The sequence below is a fragment of the Rhagoletis pomonella genome, unplaced genomic scaffold (genome assembly GCF_013731165.1).
Source record: "Rhagoletis pomonella isolate Grant_MI unplaced genomic scaffold, Rhpom_1.0 Rhpom_scaffold_00008, whole genome shotgun sequence".
In the NCBI taxonomy this organism is placed as follows: Eukaryota; Metazoa; Arthropoda; class Insecta; order Diptera; family Tephritidae; genus Rhagoletis; species Rhagoletis pomonella.
Window position 1 is genome coordinate 15,633,142 of NW_023458562.1, and position 12,593 is coordinate 15,645,734.

The following is a 12,593-nucleotide window of genomic DNA, read 5'->3' on the forward strand; positions in this document are numbered from 1 at the left end:
TAAAATTAATAATATTATAGTAATAAAAATAAACAGTAACATAACTTGCGCGCTTCGCATTCGACTTGCAGGCCTACTTGAGCAAGAAACCACAAAAACACCAAAACAATATTTCTCCAACCTTGGAGAAATTCATAGTTCTCAAACATTCTTCAACTTATCTCTAACTTTGGACTGGACATTGAGATGAACTTGAGAAAAACAATTTTGGCAGCGTTGACAAATCATAAGCATTCGAAAGTATAAAATCGACGCGTGTATAGGTAAAAAGTGATAGGGAAACGAATTTTTAATTATCAAGTGAAAAAGTGAAGCTAAATATATAAAGAGGAAAATTACCAACAAAAAGTAAATAATGTTTTCAAAAAAGTCAAAACGCGAAGTGAATCAAATGGTCACTGTCAGACTGTAGCCGCTCGACTGAAAACTTGACTGTGAATTATTGTAATACGATATTGATTAACTACATATTACAAAAGGGCCATTCCAGTGAAGACGACAGATCAAAAAAAAAATAACGACACTTCAGAAATCAAGAAAAAAGAAATAAAATTATATAAATTGTGTTTAAATCTGTAAAAACAGTAAAGCAGGAGATTTTTATCCATTTATTTTTCAATATTTACTCTATTTTATTCACCCTCATTACGAGAATCGTGTCGAAGGCAAGTCGTTTTTCGATAGTCGAATCAGAAAGAATTTTTCACGTCAGTGCCTAAAATTTCCACTCGACTACTGTATTAAAACGGAAAACTTGCCAGCACTGTATACCTTTCGATGATTTTCGTCGTGTACTTATTTCAGAACGACAGTATATAATGCCAATGTTGGCGAGTCGTAAAATGTAGTATAATTTACGACTTACGCAATAAGGCGGATTATTAAAAATGCATATATAATATACTGTAGTATGTTTGCATCAAGTTTTCAAGGCATTCCTCATCTACTAAAGGTGCCAATGCAAAAAATAAATATCTAAAAAGAAAGAACAATTCATGAGCTTTACAGTGGTGGTAAGTTATTAGAAAAACACATTTATGGTGAGAAGTTATAAGCGTCACAGCAAAATATGTATTTTTTAACGTAATATACAAATTCTTAAGTTTCCCATTTTTCAAATGAGGTTCCCCTATTCAAAATATAATAAATATTTACATCAAATCAGCAGAGTTCATTTTACTGACGAAAGGTGACTCGTCCTACCCCCGACTCAGAGAAGCGGGTGTCATCGTTGTCCCACCCGTCACGCTTGGAAAATGTTAAATTTCAGTTTCGTATTAAACTGATATCTGACTTCAAGTGTTAACAGTTTGACACTTGTCAAATCAAAGGTTAAAGAGAATTCACAAAAAGTTTGAGCGAAAACGAGTTAAAATGTCCCACCCATCACTTTGGAATGCCCCAAAAGCAATAAAGAAATAAATATCTATTTAAATTTATCTACGTATGTCGCTTCAATCAAAAAGGTATAAATTATTTTACTATTTCAGTATTTCTATGACAAGTTTGAGACCAATTGGAAAATCAATTGGAGTTCAAGTTGAGAACTAGCTACTTCCCAACTTGAGAAACAGTCCTTTTTTCATACAAAGAAAACGACCCTTTTTGTTGAAAAATAAAAAGATTCGCTTTGAGCGATATGGAAGTTTAGAAGTATGTTTTGCAGCTCTTAAAAAAGTTAATGTATTTTATAAGACGACGGCATCTACAAGATAAACGTTAAACAAATTTATGATGCTTCCACTGCAGATGCTGGGAAAAATATTTCTGCAGAATATACATATACTATTATAATTGCACATTTATTTAAATGCATTTCTTCAAAGGCCGGATCAAGGAACACGACTATATAAGAAATTTTTCGCAAGCAAAAATTTAAAATAATTTATAGAAAACATAAAATATTTTATATTTTTGTTTTTTGGTTTTTGTAGCGATCACTTTGTAGAATATAAAATAAAATATTTTAGCTTCTGTTACCAGTAGAGCCTTCAATTTACCGAGATTGTTCGAAAAGCAATTTCTCGCGAGGATCGCTTTCTCACGAGATTCTCGTGTACCGAATGACGTAACAATATAAATAAATGGGGTTTGCTAAGATATAAGCCATATTTTAATACAAAATAACAAACATATTTTAGCATGTAAAACATTGCGAGTAATAACAAAAAAAAACCGTACGCTCAATTTTGGGATTAACTGTATGTACATCGAATTAAGTTCTTCTTAAACGCACATACATTTTTTTTTGATAATAGAATATTTAACATTTACACATAAATTTTTTTCTGATTTTGTTTTTAATACGTTCGATATCGAGGGATTATATTCAATACCCTTTATCTGCAATTTTCACAAAAACTACTTGGTGATGTTAAAACTCATCCATCCAGCATTAACATCACCGATGACAGTTAAGTCTAAGGTGGATTTTAATATCAGAATCTCATTTTTGTGAAAAGTATAGATAGAGGGTATTGAATATAAGCTGTCGATATGCTCTTACATACATACATACATATGTCTCGATAACTACTCGAAATTGCTGCTAGATTTTGTCCGGAATTCGATTGCGAGCAAAAATCGAAAGCCCTAGTTACCAGCCAGCAACAAATAATAAGCGAATATGGCTAAACCAACAGTGGACACATCAATTGACAATAGCTTGAAACTTGTGACATATAAATTAGCACTATAGCGCCAAATGTTTGCAAAAGCAATAAATGACATAGAAAAATTAGGCATATGTATGTATATATATATATATATATATCATTACCTTAATATAGAAATGCTCTAACTGATATAGTCGATGAAATGCAAAAAAGCCGTAACTGGCAACAATTTTTTACTGCTTAAAATGATGCGGCGACTTATAATTCGATGAAATGCATCATTATCCATCAAAACGGGAATTTTGTATTTTTACTTAGTAACGACTTTTTGTATATCAGTGACTATGTGAGTCTTTCTATATTAAGGCAACGAACATAAATATTTACACATGTAGTATATAAAAATATACATACAACATTTTTTAATAAATTTTCACAAGTACGAAAATAACTTTGGTATCATGCATCATGGTATCTACATATTAAAATGTAGTATCCACCCTTATTGGGGGTTTTCTACTTTGAAGATCAATGTGCATATTGAACAGAAAGAACTTAGATATTTTCTTAATTAAGTGTTCATTTCGAAGCCACTTAAATAAATTCGTTTTATGAGCAATAAAAGTTATAGACACCAAACAATACGTAAAAAGTTAATCAGATCTGCGATTTACGGATATAGGCTGTGGATTCGATAAGCACACCGAATATAAAAAATATATTGAAGGGATTATGAAATATTATTTAGGTGATCTCAGAGTGAAATAAGTATCAGATTTGGGGAATCGGACTGTGTTCGTCCAAGGACGTGTTAATGTAAAAACTTTCAAGTTATTTCTCATGAGGAGGTTGGTATGCGTGCAACTGGATTGAGTGTGGAGGCATATCCGATTCCGGTCCTGATACATCTACTTGCATTCTGCTTGCACATACCCCCGGTTGGCAACGGAGGAGAGTTCCAGAACAGATGAGTCATCACCCGTCTTGTCACGTTTTCCCGTTGTCATTTTGGGTGTAGAGTAAGAGACCAAAGGATTTTGAGTACTCGCCTTGGTCGCAGCCGCAACTTTCTTAACCTTTTGCCTCCTTCTCTTCCGCTGCCCTGCGGTCAGCTTTTCGCTCGTTTGAATATCACCATTAGAGAATTTCTCCGTATTGGCCCTCTCTCATCATTTGCACCAGGTCTGATACCAAAGTCCGTTTTGAAGAAGGACCATCTAGCATCTCCACAACTTTCACAACCTTGGTTGCTCCAGAATGTTTTGATAGTAGTTCGCCCTCCACCTCATTCAGAAGTAGGCTCTCCATTGACGACGCCAACGTGTAGCTTTTTTATTCGGGAAGCCTCTAAAATCTCCCTGGCCTTAATTAGCGTTCGGACTAATCCTGGCAATATTTTCTTGTAACGAGCCTTGTACAGTAGTGCAGGGAGCACATAATGGACTTAGCTTTTCATTACAAAGTAACTTTGATTTATGTATTTAGGCACCACAACATTGATGGTAACAAGATGACTGATGTGCTGACTGAAGACGCTGGCTGTCTGAATGAAGCAGTTGCTATGTTTCTGTAAGGTCCGCAAAAGTCTATGACACCACTTTGTCTTACAAAATCTTACGACTGTAACAGCATTGAACAGAAAGGGCAATACACTTGATGCCAAGAGCTCATGCGGACACACTTACGGCCCTATTCCCATGGTCATTGACTATTGTTTTAACTGTTGGTCCTAAAACCAAGGAATGAAACCGAAACCCAAACCGAAACCGTAACCGTTATCTTAACCTGAAAAGGAACGATACCGAAACCATTTCAATCACAGGTTTCAATCAGTTTCCAGAAATTTACAAAAATAATAAATCAAAATTTCTTTGAAATAAATGATTTATTTAACCAAAATCAGCAATATTTTGTTAAATTCTTGTTAAGTAGTAAATAAGTATGTCAAGGTAACTTTTCGAAAAAAGCTACTAAAATGGTGCCTAATAAATTAAATCTCCGATCTGGCATCGGTTATTTGGAAGAAGTCATTTTGATTTTCATTTTCACGTGTATAGTTGTAAAGGACACAGAAATGAAGGGGTTTCATAATTATGTAGTAAATATATGACGAAAATAACAATTATATTTTAGTTTTCATACACCTTTAGTTTTACAGCAAAAAGGAAACATTTAAGTGAATCTGGTAATGACGTTGTTGCTGTGTATCTGTGTAGTTTTCAGCGAAAACTGGTTTTCGTTTGACAGATTTTACATGCACGAAAACACAAGTTTTAGGTCGAAAACCAGTTTTAGCAACGAAAACATGTTTCCGATGTGACGTGAATCAGCTGTTTCTCGACTTGTGGGCACGAAATGTGGTTTTTTGCGTTCCCGTACTTCTGGACTTTGTTCCATTTTTGAAAGAAAATGTTTCTCGTATTCTCTAATTACCAAATCCGGTCCGGATTGTTAGGGAAAGAACCTAGTGTTGATATTATCAGTGAACTGTAATTTTCAATTTTCTTTCCTCAACCTTTAAGACATTGTGATTTAAATAATATCAACAAAATTTCTGTGAAAAACCGAAACCGGAACGAAACCGAAACCAAAACCGAAATAAATTTTGAAGAACGAAACCAAAACCGAAACCGAAACACTTGGCAAAACCGAAACCCAAACCGGAACGTTATTTTGAATCGGTTTCATTCCTTGCCTAAAACTATGCACTCTAGAAATGACAATTGTCATTGTTAGTGTTATGGGCAACGACGAAACAGTTTTTATAGTGAAAACAATAGTCATGCGATGAGTTATGTCATTGGCGTGGGAATAGGGCCGTTAAACTGGACGTAGCTGCAGCACATCGGGTCCAGAAAATAGTGTTGGCAAAATACAATAGATCACTTCTACGGCAGCCGCCTAGCCCTGTTTTTAACTATAATGAGGATTTGGGTACACTGGTACACTCGACTTCAATGGCCTAAAGAAATAAAGTAGGATTTTATCAAAGTAAATTAGCCATTTTTACTAATTTATTTAATACTTTTGATGGACAGGTTTGACCGTCAATTATGGCTAATTGGAGTTATTAAACACAGAACGAATTCATTATTACTTTTATGAGCACTGCAATTACTTAGGCACTAAAACACGCACGCGTATTTATGACAAAATTAATTATATTTTTATTGGAAAGATTTATGTATAAACAAATTTATTCTTATCAAAACGTATTAATTAAACAGGATATATAAAAATAGCATTTCACCAAATTTATTTAGCATACTTTCCGTCATAATATGTTTGCAATTTGTGTCTGTGTGTATTTAGCTATAATATACACATGTCCATATGTAAATATGCACATAGTACTTTGTCAATGGCTTATGCCACACTAAACACATACCCCTATTGAAAATATTTATCAAGCAAACAGTTGACAATGGTTATAGCATATTCATAAGTAAGCAATATACATACATATTTACATGCATACTATATGTTTATTTTCATCTCCATACGGTCATATATAAAATTAGCTGGTTAAATATAAAACCAAAATTGGAGTTAAGTAAGCAGAACCAAAAGAGTAAACATTGCAACTTTTACGCAGTAAACCTCTAACAATCTTTGTGAAAGTACAATACTTTTACGGCTAAATTTATCTATATTTTATCAAAATCATATACATATGTATGTACACATTTATATTTGTATACATATACTCCAAATCTATCATAAAATGTGCAACTGCTATTTGCCAGCGCCTGATTATAATGCAAGAAGATCACCGTGAGATACAAATTTATCTGAGCGGGTAGTGAAGTAGCGCGAATGCCTTTTTTGCCTTTGCGGCAATCGGCAGTCAACAAGTGTTGTATGCACGGTTGCCGTTTTGGCCGAAATGTACCATTTATAGTACAGTTTTTCCAGTTTGGTAAACAGGTACGTAACTTTCAGAATTGGTAAATTTTTTAATCTGACAAAATGAGAAGATTTTTACTTACATCATATACCTATTTAAAGTTCAAGCCTTTGTGTAAAGGCCAATGACCAAATCAATCAGGGAAATTTGCTATTACGGCAGCACATAGTCTAACTTAGGTAATTGCAAAGGCATTGCTGTATATGAACGCTTTACGGGTTCCTTGACATTCAAGCAAAATCCAAGGCCATGACAGGCCATGAAGCTATTCCTAATGTAATAACTGCATGGAACATAAGCATGTTGAATCCTGAACTATAATATCAGAACAAAGAGACGTTAGGCATGCGATTCTATAGAAGCAAAGGATTTTACGTATAAGCTACTCATCTTCCTGGTGGGTTGCAATGAAGACAACATTGCCTCTACATTGCAGGGAGCATTTAAACTGACTGAGGAATCAATCTCCGTAATTTCTATCGTAAGATTCGAAGCCTCATAGCTGTTAACAACTAGGCGGTGAGAAGCATTGAAGTGTTGGGCTTGCTGAAGCGATTTGTGTCTCAGCAATTTGATGAGCATAGTAAGCCGAACCTTCAAGGATTCTTGATAGTTTTAAAATCAATCTGTGAGGATCCCTCGTTAAACTTGCAGACAAAAGTATCCTTCCAGTAGCCCTACAAGGTAATAATTTCTAAAGGGTAACTCATTTTCGTTGTTAGTGTTTCCGACAGGGTAGGAGTACGACAACTACATATATGTATGAGCAATGTGTATTTTTAAAATATTTGAGTAATTAAATCTATAGCTTAAACTTATTTGGGTACATCGTTTTGGTACACAAAAAAAATAGTAAATGGCAACCGTGGTTGTATGTAGATAAGCTCTATAAACCAGGAGGCCGTGTAAGTTTTATGCAAACTTTTAAATCTTTAAATGTTTATTTAGCTAATATTTTTGATGTACAGGGGCGTTACCAAAAGATTGGAAGCGAGGGATCGCACAACGTATTGCATGCGACAATTGACACATTTGAATGATTTCTTCCAAAATTTTTTTTTTTTAAGTGAAACTTCATTAGCGGCGGTTGGTTGGCTCGGAGTGAATTGGCAAATTCAACGGAAATTGCACACGAAAATGGTTGGGACGGAAACAAGTGCTTCTTAAATCTACCTATGCACATTAGATGCCTTATTTTGCTAAAGTATTTCAGATCCTCCCTCCGGCACCAGAATAAGAAAATAGGACGCTAAGAACCTAACAAAGTGCAAAAAAATTTCAATATTGCAAAAACTGAATGAGCTACTCCGAAATTCGCGGTTTATAAGACTGTATGGTATAGGTTTAGATCCGTATATGTATGAATAAACTTTCATCTTGCACAAGAAAGAAAAACGGATATCCAGTCTCATGAAGAATAAGCCGTTAAAGCGAAAGACGTACTCAGTTTTTTAATACAATAGGGGTATTCTCTGAGTCTTGCAAAGCCCTTGCACGGTGTACGGATTGCACGGTTTGCAAAGCTGTCCCATACGAAAACCGGTTTTTACCGTGCAATCCGTGCAATCTGTGCACCATGCAAGGGCTTTGCAAGACTCAGAGAATACCCCTAATACTTATTTTCGTCACTACGTACATACAATTTTTGATATTAAAATCGTTTGATGATCCAGGTGTTTTGTTAGTAACAGAATTAAATCTATTATATAACACAAAGTGAAATAATTTTTTGTATTAGAAACATATGTATGTATCTAGATATATGTGTTATATAAAAATATGTACTTTTTTATTGTCAGAACTAACACAAAAAAGCGCATGCAGAATACAGTACTCAGACCACATCCCGCCCACTGTACATACTTAGGGGATTCCCTTAAGCGCGAAGAGTAGGAAACTCGAAAATATCGAAAGCTTAAGAGGCTTATTTTGGAAATGCAACTTTTTGCAACCTCGTAAACAATGCCGAAATTCAGAAATTTGGCAGTTCAGTCAGGATTTCTTTGTATAATACATGGTATGTAAATGTAAAAGAAAAACATTCAAAATTCCACAAAAAGTGAAAAATGTAAATTTTATGAACTAATAGACCAAAACGCAACACTGAAATTTACGAACTTCTTTTCGAGGATTTTTTCGCGACTAGTTTACCTCCAAAGTTTTCGAGGCACGCCAAAAGCGCCATTCTCCATTTTTTTACTGTTGTTTGGCTGGAAAAGTTTCGAAGCTTTCGAGTTTAAGGGAATTCCCTAACTGTTTTCGTGTTTGCTTTTAATGTATTTTAGGACTACGCACTTTACGAACAAATCTGAGTAGATAGTTTGGTTGAGGTATTCGTCTCTGAACACATAGCCGAAAAAAGCGTCGTGCATAATCCTGCAAAGGCGAGGCAGAAGCGCAAAGAATGTTCATAATCTTCAAGGCAGGAAGCGAAAATGAAGTTTTCATGTAGATATCACCGATTGTACAACGCCAAGGGGCCAGTCAGCAGAACCGTGAGCTCTCTGTAGTCCCATCTGCTTAATGAAAGCAAATACATAGCTACTTAGACATTACGAGATTGAAACACAGCTTTGCCCACCTGCAGACCTCGAAGCCTGCCAATCGCTGTCTAGCGAAATATTTACCGAGTTTCTGATGGTGTCTTCGATGGCTGAAAGTGGGAGTGCTAAAATTGGTTGCGGACCAATTAATACCTAATCTGAGTCTGATCTAACCAAATAGCACCCCGAATAAAACAAGTTCGCCTTGGTTGCGTGTGCTATTCTGTGGCATTAAAAACAAGGAATGAAACCGATTCAAAATAATGTTCCGGTTTCGTGTTCGGTTTTGCCAAGAGTTTCGGTTTCGGTTTTGGTTTCTTTTTTTTGGTTCTTCAAAATGTGTTTCGGTTTCGTTCCGGTCTCGGTTTTGGAATAAAAAAAAATAAAACAAATTTGACAAAAAAAAATTTATTAAATAAATATGTACCTTCCAAGGTTTATTTTTGGCGAAAAATTACAAATAAACTTTCGTTTAGAATTTTCGTCATGAAAATAGGAAAATTTTAGAAAACGCATAGCACCATCGGATAGCCCGTACAAAAATCTATACAGATCAAAGTTTTCGAACTATTTTTCCCATTTTCTGTCTGCTTCCCAGCTAGTCGAAAAGTAGCCTGTTTTGCACCGCTCAGCGCTTCTGGGACATTAGACGTGAATCGTAAATTTTAGGCCAATCCATTTTTCTCGTAATTCCTTCAAAAAAACTCGCAAGATTAATTGATCTGCACGTCAGAAATAAGATTTATATGAGGGGGCCTAATGTAGTAGCAGTTCGCTAGAACTAAAATTATACTTTGTTTAAAATATTATTGAGCCATATTTTTCGCGGAAGAATATTTCAGGGGATACTTTTTCGATATGAAAAGGGATTTTAAACCTTTTTATGAGAAGCTCATTCTTACTACGCAAAATATTGAGGTATGTAACACTGTGCGACAGCGGAAACCAACCCGGACTTTGTTAACATTTTAGAAAGTATACTCATCAGTAGTAAAACACTTAATGGATTTGCAAAAGTTAGCTCGTATTTTTTTATGGCCTATTAAGGCTTTCATGCCCCGGCTTAATTAGTTTAAAGAAAAGTGGGTAAAATGGTTAAAATAAATGGCCGAGTGAAATTAAAGGTTAAGACATACATATATAGTAAAGTTGTATGGGAAATATTTTCATAGAATATTTTAACTCATTGGCTCCCGCCTGAAAGGGTGGTTTTGACCCCTACTTCAAGAAACCCTGCAAAAAACAAATCCGGAAGGTCGTTAGAGTATTAATATATTCAAGAAAATTATTCTTCGGAAAATTTTACTAGGGGTCTTCTCAGGCAAAGACTTCATGCCAGCAACTAAAAGTCTCTATAAAATTAAAGAAGAGCGCCTTAAGTCCTCTTTCTTTGTTTATTTTGACGACTGGGTTGTTTTCAAAATACAAACATACATATGTTTTATACCAAATATATAAACGGCAAACCTAAAAAAGGGGCTTTCTATGAGCGCTAATTTACTACCATTTGAAGTAATAGGCATAGGATGGCACGTGATAAATTAATGAATTTGAAAAATCGATACATCGTTCATAAAATGTGATGCCAATATCGATGTTTTGAAAACCACAAACACCGCTACATCGATGTTATTTCTTTCGATGTTCATCGTTATTCATTTTGAAAACAACCTGTGTGAATAGACCTTTTGTGGCATCATAAAATTTTGACAAAGAAAAATTTAAATAACAAGCGAACTTGTTCAGATGTAATGCAGTGTGAATTACAATTGTACTTGACTGCACCTGTTGCACTGCCTAAAAGTGATGACATTGAAATATGGCAAGATTTTAAATACCTCTTTCCAAGTTTATATGAAATTGCTTTAAAACATTTGCCTGTCGTAAATATGTACATACTTAGGTTCCTAACGAAAGAATTTTTTCTAAAGTTGGCCAAAGCATAAAGAGCAAAACACATCACACAAGCGGCTTGTCAAACATACTTCAAACCTACTTTTCCCAATTCGCCATACACCACGCTAACGTTACTCGTTCGACCAAAGAATTTTAATTTTATTTCGGTTTACAATGTTAAAATTTATGTTTTTTCGATTTTTCTCTCTTACGTCCTCACTCGTATTAACTGACTCCAATCGGGACAAAAATTTAAAAGTGATATCCTCGACTTTAGTAGTATCGTCTTTGGGCATGAGATGAAAAAAAGTAATTTTAATAGTGATTTTAATGGCCACCCTAATATACATATATCACAAGTTTAATAAAATTAAATAAACGTTATGAAATAATAAACAATTATTTCTCGTGTTTATATATTATGACTCGTTTCGTTTAAAAAAAAAAAACAATCAACGAACATCCATATATCGTTTAAACTGTCGATGTTAGAGACATCGGTATTTAATTTTTGCAACATCGAACAATCTTAACAGCGATGCTTTTATGAGCGATTTTGCAATCTTAAAAGTGCCTTTCGTGCTTGATTCCATACGCTAGAAGAAGATAATGTATAGAAATAATAACGGCGCAGTACATATTTAACTTTGCTCCAGACATACACCGACATGCCTACAGCGATTATTTCCTTGAAAAAAAATGATTTCTCGTCGGTCTTTGAATGATACGCCGATTGTAGGAAGCCCATCTAATACAACATCCAAAGAGATATTGCTGGAAAAGCCCTATTTAAAAGTGTGTTTTAAAGCGTTTTTAATTTTACCAACTGGGTATTTACATATGTGACACGTAAAGTTAAAAGGGACCTACGCACAGTGTAAGATTTGACCCATCTAGGTGCTTTTAATTCTGTAATTCGAAATCTATTGAAGATAGATTAATGAAATTTTGCACAAGGTACGTTATAAGATAGGCGAAGCTTTTTACAAAAAATTGGTAATTTATAGTTACTGTCATGCCACCCTATTATATAACTGCAATTTTTAAAAATGCAAAAAACTGAAATATTTAACTAACTACAAAGGCTAAAATGCCCAAAATTGATATTTAGAATTTCCCTGTAACAAGGAATTATATACTGACAGAAATGGACTTAAAAATAAATATATTTTTTTTTAATTATGGGCGTGGAAAATATCGATAAAAAAGTCAAGTTGGGTCAACAAAATTCTATACTCTATTTACAAAAATGGGATACCATTGGAAAGGTAATGAATCAGTCTTTCTCTTTTCAAAACGAAAATATAAGAATTTGTCTCGGTCGAGATAAAATGTAAATGAATTACTCGAAGAAAATGAAATTCTCAGTAGGCCAGAAAAAAGAAAATTTCATCAAAACCTGCACTTTCCAGCAGCTAAAATTGTGTTGCTTAAAGTCTAAGAGGAGTGGCAAATAAACTGAGATACAAACTTTATCGAATAGTGGCGGATAACGAGTTTGCGGGTTTAATGAAATTAATAAATTGCTAAAAATAAATTTATGTTAACATCGTTTTACTTTAATATGAAATACTCAGTGCTAGTTTACTAAAATCCCAAAAATGTATATTCATTAAAAAGAACATACCTAAG